Source organism: Trichechus manatus, unplaced genomic scaffold, assembly GCF_000243295.1.
Source record: "Trichechus manatus latirostris isolate Lorelei unplaced genomic scaffold, TriManLat1.0 scaffold00164, whole genome shotgun sequence".
NCBI lineage: Eukaryota > Metazoa > Chordata > Mammalia > Sirenia > Trichechidae > Trichechus > Trichechus manatus.
Genome location: NW_004444100.1, coordinates 5,087,979 through 5,098,481, shown reverse-complemented (window position 1 = coordinate 5,098,481; position 10,503 = coordinate 5,087,979). Strand labels below are relative to the sequence as shown.

Here is a 10,503-nt window from a genome sequence, read left to right as displayed (position 1 = left end):
CATATGGATTTAGGGCATTCGCTACTTAGTCATAGTGTCCCTAGGGGTGAAATAGACAGGAAATCTACTAAATATTTACTTGATCTGTACAAACACATGAATTGTAGCTCAAGTGAACAGCAGTCTAACTTGAATTGCCAGAATAGAGAGTCATGGCCCCTCGATCAATTTCCAGACTTCAAGAAGTTTCAAACCCACAACCCTTTGAATGAAGGGAGGCCGGTTCCCCTTGAGGAAGGACTCTAATATACTGCCAAAATCTTACACTGTTGATCTTTCTCCCAGCCTTCCCCAAAGTGATCTACAGCCTTTTACGAGAGTGTTCACTGGGGAAAAGGAAATAATCAGACTTTTGGGGGATTACTGGATACTGGCTCTGAACTGACACTAATTCCAGGAGACCCAAAACATCATTGTAGCCCACTAGTAAGAGTGGGAACATATGGAGTTTAGGTTGTTAATGGAGTCTTATCTCATGTCAGTCTCATGGTAGGTCAAGTGGTTCCCCAAACCCATTCTGTAGTGATTTCCCAAGTTTCAGAATGCATAATTGGAATAGATATACTGGGCAACTGGCAGAATCCCCATGTTGGATCCCTGAAAAATGGAGTAAGGGCTATTATGGTAGGAAAAGCCAAGTGCAAATCTTTAGAACTGCCCCTACCTAGGAAAACAGTAAACCAAAAGCATTACCACATTCCTGGAGAGATTGCAAAGATTACTACCACAATCAAGAACTTGAAAGATGCAGGGGTAGTGATTCCCACCATATCCCCATTCAACTCGCCTACTTGACCTGTGCAAAAAACAGATGGGTCTTGGAGAATGACAGTGGATTATTGAAAACTTAACCAGGTGGTGACTCCAATTACAGCTGCTGTTCCAGATGTGGTTTCATTGCTTGAGCAAATTAATACATCTCCTGGAACCTGGTATGCAGCTATTGATCTGGCTAATGCCTTATTCTCCATACATGTTTTGAAGCACCATCAGAAGCAGTTTGTCTTTAGCTGGCAAGGCCAGCAATACACCTTCAGTTGCATACTTCAGAGCTACATCAACACCCCAGCCCTATGTCATAATTTAGTCCACAGGGATCTTGATCGCCTTTCCTTTCCACAAGACATCACATTGGTCCATTACATTGATGACATTATGCTGATTGGACCTAGTAAGGAAGAAGTGTCAATGACTCTGGACTTATTGGTGAAACATTTGTGTGCTAGAGGGTGGGAAATTAATCCCACAAAAATTCAAGTGCCTTCCACCTCAGTGAAATTTCTAGGGTCCAGTGGTGCAGGGCATGTCAAGATATTCCTTCTAAAGTGAAGGATAAGTTTTTGCATCTGGCTCCTCCCACAACTAAAAAGGAGGCACAATGCCTAGTGGGCCACTTTGGATTTTGGAGGCAGCATATCCCTTACTTGGATGTGCTACTCCAGCCTATTTATCAAGTAACTCAAAAGCTGCTAGTTTTGCTTGGGGCCCAGAACAAGAGAAGGCTCTGCAACAGGTTCACGCTGCTGTGCAAACTGCTCTGCCCCTTGATCTCGCTGATCCAATGGTGCCTTGAAGTGTCAGTGGCAGATAGAAATGCTGTTTGGAGTCTTTGACAGGCCCTGTTGGTGAATCACAGCACAGACCCTTAGGTTTTTGGAGCAAAGTCCTGCCATCCTCTGCAGATAACTACTCTCCTTTTGAGATACAGTTTTGGCTTGTTACTGGGCCTTAGTAGAGACTGAACACTTAACCATAGGACACCAACTCACCATATGGCCCGAGCTGCCCATCACGAACTGGTTGTTGTCTGACACACAGAGTCATAAAGTTGGACGTGCACAGCAGCACTCCATCATTAAGTGGAAGTGGTATATACGAGATCAGGCCTGAGCAGAACCTAGAGACACAAGTAAGTTGCATGAAGAAGTGGCCCAAATGCCATAGTCTGTACTCCTGACACATTACCTTCCCTCTCCTAGTCTGCATCTATGGCCTTATGGGAAGTTCTTTATGATCAGTTGACTAAAGAACAGAAAACTCGTGCCTGGTTTACAGATAGTTCTGCGTGATACGCTGACACCATTTGAAAGTGTACAGCAGCAGCACTACAGTCCCTTTCTGGGACATCCCTGAAGGATAATGGTGAAGGGAAATCCTCCCAATGGGCAGAACTTCAAGCGGTGCACCTGGTTGTTCATTTTACTTGGAAGGAGAAATGGCCAGATGTGCAACTGTATACCAATTCATGGGCTATGGCTAATGGTTTGGCTGGACGGTCAGGGACTTGGAAGGAACATGATTGGAAAATTGGAGACAAGGCTTTATGGGGAAAAGGTATGTGTATAGACATCTCTGAATGGGCCAAAGAAGTGAAGATATTTGTGTCTCATGTGAATGCTCACCAAAGGGTGACCTCAGCAGAGAAGGATTTTAACAATCATGTAGATAGGATGACATGTTCTATGGAAAACAGTCATCCTCTTTCCCCAGCTACTCCTGTTATTGCTCAATGAGCTCATGAACAAAGTGGCTATGGTGGCAGGGATAGGGGTTATGCACGGGCTCAGCAACATGGATTTCCACTCACCAAGGCCGACTTGGCTATAGCCACTGCTGAGTGCCCAATCTGCCAGCAGCAGAGACCAACACTGAGTCCCCAGTATGGCACCATCCCTCGAGGTGATCAGCCAGCAATCTGGTGACAAATTGATTACATTGGACAACTTCCATTATGGAAAGGGCAGCGTTTTGTTCTTACTGGAACAGACACTTACTGTAGATAGGATTTGCCTTCCCTGCACACAATGCTTCTGCCGAAACTACCATCCATGGACTTAGCAGAATGCCTTATCCACCATCATGGTATCCCACACAGCATTGCCTCAGATCAAAGGACTCACTTCACAGCAAATGAAGTGCAGCAATGGGCCCATACTCATGGAATTCACTGGTCTTACCATGTTCCCCATCATCCTGAAGCAGCTGGATTGATAGAACAATGGAATGCCCTGTAAAGATACAATTATGGTGCCTGCTAGGTGGCAATACCTTGCAGGGTTGGAGTAATGTTCTCCAGGAGGCTGTATATGCTCTAAACCAGCGTCCAATACATGGTGCTCTTTCTCCCATAGCCAGGATTTATGGGTCCAGGAATCAAGGGGTGGAAATGGGAGTGGGACCACTCTGTATTACTCCTAGTGACCCACTCTCAAGATTTTTGCTTCCTGTCCCTGTGACCTTATGCTCTGCAGGTCTAGGGGTCTTAGTTCCAAATGAAGGAATGCTCCCACCTGGGGACACATCACTGCTTCCATTGAACTAGAAGCTTAGAATGCCACTTGGCCACTTTGGGCTCCTTATGCCTCTGGATCAACAAAGAAAGGAGATACCATGTGGCTGGTGTGATTGATCCTGATTACCAAGAGGAAATCAGACTGATATTACATAATGGAGGTAAAGAAGAGTATGTCTGGAATGTAGTAGATCCCTTAGGGCATCTGTCTTAGTCATCTAGTACTGCTCTAACAGAAATATCACAAATAGATAGTTTTAATGAAGAGAAGTTTATTCTTTCACAGTCTAGGGGGATAGAACTCTGAATTCAGGGTGCCAGCTCCAGGGGAAGGCCCCCTCTCTCTGTCAGCTCTGGAGGAAGTTCCTGTCATCAATCATCCCTTCGTCTGGGAGCTTCTCCGCACAGGAACCTCAAATCCAAAGGACACGCTCTGCTCCTGGCGCTGCTTTCTTGGTGATATGAGGTTCCCCTCTCTCTCTGCTTCCTTCCCTGTTTTATATCTCAAAAGAGATTGGCTTAAGACACTATCTAATACTGTAGATCTCATTTATATAACTGTTGCTAATCCATCTCATTAACATCATAGTGATAGGATTTACAACACATAGGAAAATCACGTCAGATGACAAAATGGTAGACAATCATACAATACTGGGAATCATAACCTAGCTAAGTTGACAGATATTTTTGAGGGACACAACTCAATCCATGACAGCGTCTTTTAGTACCACCGTGCCCTGTGATTTAAGTCAATGGAAAACTACAGCAACCCAATTCTAACATGACTACTAACTGCCAAGACCCTTCAGGAATGAAGGTTTGGGTCACCCTATCAGGCAAGAACCACAACCAGCTGAGTTGCTTGCTGAGGGCAAAGAGAATACAGAATGGGTAGTGGAAGAAAGCAGTTCTAAATACAGGTTACGGCCACGTGACCAGTTGCAGAAACGAGGACTGTAATTGTTACAAGTACTTCTGCTTTGTATACATGCATCAGATATTTTTGTTTTCTTCACTTATAAAATATAAGATATAAACAGGTCTAGTGCATTTTTGGTTGTATGTGTGTTGGTTGTATCATTTTAGACACAATTATGACTTTTTAATCGTCTTTATTCAGAGATTATGTATGGTTTAAGGAGATGTGTATAGGTGCCAAGTTGACAAGGGGTGGACTGTGATGGTTAAGATCGTGTGTCAACTTGGCTGGGCCATGATTCTCAGTGGTTTGGCAGTTGTATGATGTTGTGATCACTTCCATGTTGAGATTTGATATAATGTGATCACCCTCATCATGGGATCTGCTGTGAGTAGCCAATCAGTTGAAAGGGAGTTTCCTTGGGCGTGTGGCCTGCATTGAATGTAAGTGGACATTCTGGCAAGGCTCAGGGGCTTTTGCTCACTCTGGATCCTGCAGCTGGCTCCTGTTCGTCTGACCTCTGGTTCTTGGAACTTGAGCTAGCAGCTTACCTACGGCCTTGCCTGACGATCTTGGGATTCACTGATCTTCGCAGCCTGCGAGCAACAGCCCTGCTCTCTGACCTCCTGATCTTGGGTTCACCAGCCCCTGCAATTAGATGAATCAGGAGAAGCCTCCAGCCTTATCCACGGACTTGGGACATTCCAGTCTCTACAACTGCTTGAGCCATTTCCTTGATACAAATCTCTCTATATATTTATATGCTTTACTGGTTTTGCTTCTCTAGAGAACACAGCCTAAGACATGCATGCCCCTTTGCAATTCAGTCTTTGGGTGTCCTGTTCCTGTCCCCTGAGTGGGAATTCCAACAACATTAACTGGTAAATTTTACTTGTCTTTTAATACACAACTTAAAATTCTCTGCCAGGACTTCCTAGGTCACCCAGTCACTTGGCTGCAGAATTCCTATTGCACTTTGTTATAACCTTGCTATACACATCACAACATCTGTCAATAGTGATAACACATAAGTTGTTAGGATGGGGTTTTAGTTTTCTAGGATTGCCATAACAAAAGGCTAGAAGTCCCAATCAGGGTATCAGCCATGTTGATTCCTTCTGAGGGCTCTGAGAGAGGAACTGTTCCATTCCTCTTTCCTAGCTTTTGGTGGCTTCCTGCAATCCTTAGTGTTCCTTAACTCATAGATACATCTTCACATGGTGTCTTCTCCCATCTGTATCTGTCTGATCTCCTCTTTTATAAAACACCACTCATATGGGATTAGGACCCACCCTATATGACCTCATGTTTACTTTGAGATAAAATCTCAAAGACCCTATTTCCAAACAAGGTCACATTTACAGGTACAGGTGTTAGGATTTCAACATGTCTTTTCGGGGGACACAATTCAATCCCTAACAGATGACATTGACCCTTCCTGTCTAATTTTAATGGAGACGTTGGTATGGTAGACATCAGGAGACTGAAGTAAGGGTGAGACATATATCCCTCCATGGAGAAGTCACAAAGGGAATGGTTTAGAGAAACTGTTATACAACTCCTGAACTCCTCAGCCAGATCAGAATTATAAAATGAGTCCAGAGGAAAAAAATGCTTTATGAGTAGACTAGTGAAGAGTTTCTTTAGAGGGAGTGCAAGTTGGGCCATGAGTCCTTTACCCCTTTGGGGAGGGGTAGGAAATTGCCACCTTCCAATCCCAAGCCTATGAGATGGCTTCAAGTGGACCTATGTAGAGTGTTTTCTTAGCTGGGAGAGAAAGATGACTGGTGCCTGACTCATGCCTGAGAAAGTTAAAGCAGACTATATCCTGAAAATGCGTCACTACCTCTTTGATGGTGAAGTCAGAAAGTTGCTGCTGTACTGAGATGGGCTAGTAGTCCTAGGGTTGTCAAAGCGCAGATTTTTTTTCTGTGGAGATTATATAGGTCACCTGGAGGGGCCCTATCATGAGTTGTTTTGAATTTTGTCCAATAGGGCTGCCTGAGTGGTGAGATCTAACAGAAAGAGGCTAAATACTCAGAAGCTAAGGAAGTAAGCAGAGTGGTAGATTGTTACAACAATGGTCCCAACACATCACACTTTTTTGCTACCTTTCCCCTTTGCAATGTAACTTTGATACTCTTCATATGAAGAGGTGGATAATTTCCCCATCCTTTGAATCTGTGCTGGCCTTGTAACTTTTTTTGATCCATAATTGCAACAGAACTGACATTGTGAGACTTCTGAGGCTAGGTCTTAAGATAACTTGCAGCTTCTGCTTTTGCTTTCTTAGAACAGTTAGGTCACTAGGTAAAGAAGCTTGGTCTAGCCTAGTAGAGAATGACAGGCTACGTGGAGAGCCCCACCCAACAGCCAGTATCAACTGCCAGACGTATGAATGGGGCCATCCAGGACCTGCAGTCCTCAGCTGACCTGTCAACTGATAGCAAACACCAAAGTGAATGACCCAAGCTGATGCCACATGAAATAGAATTGCCCCACTGAGCCCTACCCAAATTGCCAACCATAAAATTGTGAGCAAATAAATTTTTTTTTGTTTTAAGCCATTAAATTTTGGGGTGGTTTGCATTAACAGATTTCAGTCCCTGGGTGGAGCAAATGGTTTACACTCAACTAGTAACCTAAAGGTTGGTGGTCTGAACCCACCCAGTGGCACCACAGAAGAAAGACCTGGTGATCTGCTTCTGTAAAGATTACAGTCAAGAAAATCTTATGGAGCAGTTCTATTCTGTAACACTTGAGGTTGCCATCAGTCAGAATTGACTCGACAGCACTGAGTCTTTTTTTTTTTTTGTATTAAAAGATAACTGATACTGTTGTTGGGAACTCCAGGTTCTGCTCGGTGTGACTCCGTTGGGGCCAAAAGACAGAGACCATGTTGGGGAGAACGAAAGGCAACTTAATTTGTTGGCCAAGCAAGGAAACACTCAGGTCTAAGTGCTTTCAAGACTGCTCCCAGGCAGCTTGTTGAGGCTGCTTTACATAGGCAAGATCAATTACAAAATACAAGACAATGTGCACACTGGCACAGAGCATTCCAGAACGAGTAAGCATTTTCAGGGCCTGGGTTCGATTCCCTGTGTAAGAGGAAGTTAGCCATTTTTGTTCATTAGCATGTCAGCCCTCTACCAAGAGGTGGAGAATTTACCATGCATGAAGCAGTTAATGAGCTAAAGGTCATGTGGAGTGCCAAGATGGCGGGCAGGACCTGTTTCAGCGGATTCCGGTTAGCCAGTGGCTGTTTCTTTTCAAGGAAGTTCTAAGAAGAAAAAACAACTTCAGGAAATGGGCTGGGTGAGGGGCTGTCCTGAGGAGACAATGATTTTAAGAAAATGGTTCTAGCTCTGTCTTAATACAAGCAGCCACTTGGACTAGAGATGCATCCGCTGGTATAAGGGGAACTGCCCACAAACACTCCATAAAAGCATCCCACAGGCTAACACCAGTTTTAATCACCTATCAGACCCACCCAAGAACACCAGCTTTATATACCTGCCACCCCCAGAGTGTTACCCAAAGCAGGTCCTGCTCAGTAAGGCTTCTCGTCAGGAGGGAGGGAGAGCGTTTATTGCAAGCGTGCAGGCAAGGAGCTGTATACCTCAAATCAAGCTCTCAGAACAAAGGGAGGCAGAACCTTTTATACTGTCGCTCACAAGAAAGTGCATACAAACATTATGGACTACATAGGTTATCACGGCTCACAGGTGCAGTAAGAGAAATTGCATTTTTTTCTTTGACATATAGGCTAGTAAACTGGGTTTGACTGGCTTGAGCCACACTGGACAGGAAGGGACAGGTTCTGCTTGGTCTGTTGTTGTTGTTATTGTTAGGTGCCATCAAGTCGGTTCCGACTCATAGCGACCCTATGTACCACACAACAAAACACTGCCTGGTCCTGCTCCATGATCACAATTTTTGTTATGCATGAGCCCATTGTTGCGGCCGCTGTGTCAGTCCATCTCGTTGAGGGTCTTCCTCTTCTTCACTGACCGTGTACTTTACCAAGCATGATGTCCTTCTCCAGGGACTGATCCCTCCTGGTAACATATCTGAAGTATGTAAGACATAGTCTCACCATCCTTGCTTCTAAGGCGCATTCTGGTTGTATTTCTTCCAGGACAGACTTGTTCGTTCGTTTGGCAGTCCGTGGTATATTCAATATTCTTCTCCAACACCACAATTCAAAGGTGTCAATTCTTCTTTGGTTTTCCTTATTCATTGTCCAGCTTCCACACGCATATGATGCGACTGAAAATACCATGGCTTGGGTCAGGCGCACCTTATTCTTCAAGGTGACGTCTTCGCTTTTCAACACCTTGAAGAAGTCTTTTGCAGCAGATTTGCCCAATGCAATGTGTCTTTTGATTTCCTGACACTGCTTCCATGGGTGTTGATTGTGGATCCAAGTAAATGAAATCCTCGACAACTTCAATCTTTTCTCCGTTTATCATGATGTTGCTTATTGGTCGAGTTGTGAGGATTTTTGTTTTCTTTATGCTGAGGTGTAATATATACTGAAGGCTGTGGGCTTTGATCTTCATCAGTAAGTGCTTCAAGTCCTCTTCACTTTCAGCAAGCAAGGTTGTGTCGTCTGCATAACGCAGGTTGTTAATGAGTCTTCCTCCAATTCTGATGCCCTGTTCTTCTTCATATAGTCCAGCTTCTCGGATTATTTGCTCAACGTACAGATTCAGATCCAATAGGTATGGTGAAAGATACAACCCTGAAGCACACCATTCCTGACTTTAAACCACACAGTATCCCCTTGTTCTGTTTGAACAACTGCCTCTTGATCTATTTACAGTTTCCTCATGCGCACAATTAAGTGTTCTGGAATTCCCATTCTTTGCAATGTTATCCATAATTTCTCATGATCCACACAGTAAAATGCCTTAGCTTAGTCAATAAAACACAGGTAAACATCTTTCTGGTATTCTCTGCTTTCAGCCAGGATCCATCTGACGTCAGCAATGATATCTCTAGTTCCATGTTCTCTTCCGAATCCGGCTTGAATTTCTGGCAGTTCCCTGTCAATATACTGCTGCAGGAGCTTTTCAATGAACTTCAGCAAAGTTTTACTTGCGTGTGATATTAATGATATTACTCAATAATTTCTGCATTCGGTTGGACCACCTTGGTCGGAGCAGCTGCTAATTGAGCCATACCCAGCACTATCACTTAAACTTTTGTTTGATAATGGCTAAGCAACTCCTGGCTGCATTGGCTATCAAGAGGATTAAAGGTACCTTTACATAACTGTTTTCTTCCTGTCCCTGTTTCCCTTCCCACTCTATGCCAGCACCAGCAAAATTTTATGTAATCAACAGTCTCAACTCAGCATTTAGAATATCCAGTCCTGGGTAAAAAAGCTTCAGATATCCTTAGCCTTCTCTCTTCCCTCAGCTTGGAACTGCAAGCCTGAAGCTCACCTACCCCTCCACCAGTTTCTAAGAGCAAGGAGAAAATTCAACGGCTTGCTGGAATTTTAATCTAGGGGCATGGTAAATTTAAGGGACAATGGGAGAAAAAAAAAAAGGCATTTATTCTTTCCCTCTTTTAATGTATTAATAGTTAAATAGAACACTTACTGTAATATTTATTTCACCTTTTTTAAAAAAATAAACACATGTAAATGTTCAGCTCAATAAAGTTTCACAGTTGAACACTCCAAAATAAGCAGCACCCAGATCAAGAAACATTTTCAGCTCCTCAGAAACTCCTCTCATGAAAATTCCATTCATTTCTCTCCACCCCAAGTATAACCATTACCCCTAACTTCTAATAGCAGAGATGAGTTGTACAAATTTTTGTTCTTTATATAAACGTATGTATATAGTATGTACTCTTTTGTGTCTGACTTCTTTTGTTTAGCATTGTTTCTGAGGCTCATGCATATTGAGTGTAGGCATAGATTGTTCATTCTCATTGTTATACATTAGTTCCATTGTATGAATATTTAACTGTATTTATTCTATTGCTAATGGGCATTTGGGTAGTTTGGGACCTGTCTTTGTCTAAAAACCAAACCCCTTGCCTTCGAGTAGATTCTGATTCATAGCGACCCTATAGGACAGAGTAGAACTGCCCCTTAGGGTTTCCAAGGGGTGGCTGGTGGATTTGAACTGCCAACCTTTTGGTTAGCAGCCAAACGTCTGCAGCACCTGGTATTCCCACGTGTTCTCCCATCGAGGTACTAACCAGGCCCGACCCTGCTTAGCTTCCGAGATCAGAGGAGATCGGCTGCTTTCAGGGTAGTATGGTCATAGAC

General features: G+C 43.6%; 1 pseudogene; it reads right to left on the bottom strand.

Annotated features, from left to right (window-relative positions):
* Positions 1-10,384: 10,384 nt before the first annotated feature.
* Positions 10,385-10,503, bottom strand: LOC111822362 (uncharacterized; annotated as a pseudogene).